The 2,500-nt window shown below is 51.8% G+C and overlaps 1 protein-coding gene across 11 annotated transcripts in view; it reads right to left on the bottom strand.

Moving 5' to 3' along the window:
* EBF3 (EBF transcription factor 3) overlaps nt 1-2,500 on the bottom strand; it is a 115,006-nt gene that overhangs the window by 10,543 nt on the left and 101,963 nt on the right. The gene's annotated exons all lie outside the window — the stretch shown is intronic.

Genomic DNA, 2,500 nt, shown 5'->3' with positions numbered 1-2,500 from the left:
GCTGGTCGGCACGTGATCTGGCGATGACCACCACCCCACGCGGCGGGTCTGCCAGCTGCGCGCCGGAGGAAGAAGGGGAGAGGCCGCCTCTGAAAAGTGCTCCCCGAAATAACGGGCCACCCTTATCCTCCAGCGCTCGGGCTGCCGCGTGGACACCCACGGCGGGTCTGGTGAGCGACCCCGGAAGCCGCGGCGGGCGCTCAATAAGTGGCCCGCACGTTGAGGCCGCGGTATGATTTGACATTCCGTCATCCATCCTGGAGACAAAGGTTCGCACAGGAATGTGAAGTAAGACATTTTCTTGTTAATAAAGCATTGATCCGACGTATTGATTTTACATGACACGGCTCTGGCTGCGATTTCGCCCTCCTTTTTCCTCTGCAAATCCTAAAGCTCTTCCCCAATGCCCGGGCATAGGTGACACGGCGGAATTTCTAACTCTCTGTGATGTAAATTCTATACGTGCAAAACCACTTCATAATCAAACCATTAATCATCAGAAGCTGTCAGCGGTGACTTGGGGGACAATTTGTCATGTCTCTGCCCGGCTGGGACACGGGCGTCGGGCGGGAGTGTGGCGCGGGCCGCCGGGTGGATGGGCCTCACCCCGCGACTGGCCCAGACAGGAGGAGATAAAGTATTACGTTTCTTGATTAGGGAACAAAAAAGGTGGCCCACTGTGCGTTCCCCCCGCCCCTCCCCAGTGTCAGGGCTTCTTCTCCCCCCCAGCTAATCACCATGACTGTTTGACTTAATGAATCGGCCCGATGAAAGGTGATCAGAAAAGATAGATGGGCGGCCGCTATTGATTTCATGCAAATGCCCTGACAGGTGATAGACGCTTTAATGCGAGCTTTCAGGAGCCTTATGACTTGAACAACCACACACCCTCATTCCGGGAGGACACTTCCCAGCGTTTCCGTTCAAGGGACGCCCTGCTCCTCGCACCAACGTTATTTCAAAGCAGGATAAACGGGAGGGCACCCGGCACCCCTTGCTTCAGCCCAGAGCGCGTTCACATCTCGCAGGCACTGCCCAGAGGGAGCGGGACACGGGGCGGGCTGCTGGGAAGGTGACGTCATTGGACCCCGCGGCCTCGGCCACACCGGGTGGGGGCGGGGAGGCTCTGGAAGCAGCTTGGCGGCGGGGAGCCCTAGGAATTTACATGGAACGATTAGAAAAAATGGCCCTTGTCTTGGAACTGCAGAAGTGACACACATCCTGGCTCCGGGGGGTGTTGGGTCCCTGAGGGCGGGGCGGGGGGGGGGGAGCTCCGGGGCTCCAAGCCGCCCCCGAGAGCAGCAGAGCCCACCACCCCGCACCCGGGGGCGCCGCCGAGACTTCTCCGGCAAATTCTCCAACTGGAGGAGAAAAGCCGAGGACCCTGAGCACACATCTCATAAATCCTCGGCCTGTGGCGTTTACAAGGCGAGGCCCAGCCGGGCAGGGCAAGGCTCTGGCACGTCCAGTCGCCGAGCCCCGAGCCAGGCCAATCAATACCACTTTCCTGTTTTAGAACTGGGTAATTATGAGGGGGAGAGATTGCCTGACCTTTCACCTGCACTGCATTACTTTGCTGATATTAAGATAAATTGCCTGATTTTGGGTAAACATATGCTGCAATTCAGCCTGTCAGCCCCGGTTTGCTCAGGGATAATTTGTATTGATCTCCCCGCTTCTTCCCAATTCTGCTTACTGACCTCGTGGATAATTAGAGAAGGAGCCGTGGGTGAGCTCCAGGCAGGGAGGAGGGAGAAATATGCAGAAGAATAAAGCAAATTTGTTTTATGTTAATATTAGGGGGTCCTCCTCCCGCCCTCACATCTGTCAGCATCAGGAGAGCCGTAAATTAATGTACTTGGGGCCTGAGCAATTTATTCCAAGGAATTATTTAGCAGCGCGCTTCGTCCTGAACATGTGTCGCTGGTTAAATTAATTTAAGCTCTGCCTTAAACACAACAAAAACAAAGGTCATTTTCTGCGGGAGAAAAAAACAAACACAAGACATTTCTCAAAATGTATGATAAGCTTCCAGCTTTTCGGCATGGGTGTCCACATATGTGCATTTCAGCCAATGAGCTTCCCTAATGAACTCCCCCCTAAGTAATTAGTGCCCGTGATTTGTTCTGAATTCAAGTCTTGCGAAGAGGGGCCGCTGCATATAAAAGAGATGAATGTGGCACCAAATTATATCATTTAAGATATGTCAGATTATAAGGCTGTTGTATCAAAAGTCATAAAACAAATCTCCCCTGTGAAATATCTCTTTATTAACCGTGCCATAAGATATTAACATTCCTCATTTAGTGGAGAGCCTTTTATCTGTGTTTCAGATACATTATTCGTCCTTTCAGAGATAAACTGTATTAATATCCATTTGAGTAGGCTACCGCGGCCTAATGCATAGTAATTTTTGTTGGAGAGCTTTTATTTTAGAATAAGAAAATTACACAGCAATAAAACCTGAATGAATCAGAAGCCAGAATAGCCGGGAATCACA

Source organism: Eptesicus fuscus, chromosome 17, assembly GCF_027574615.1.
Source record: "Eptesicus fuscus isolate TK198812 chromosome 17, DD_ASM_mEF_20220401, whole genome shotgun sequence".
In the NCBI taxonomy this organism is placed as follows: Eukaryota; Metazoa; Chordata; class Mammalia; order Chiroptera; family Vespertilionidae; genus Eptesicus; species Eptesicus fuscus.
Note: the sequence above shows the minus strand (reverse complement) of the source record. Positions and strands in the feature narration are given on the sequence as shown.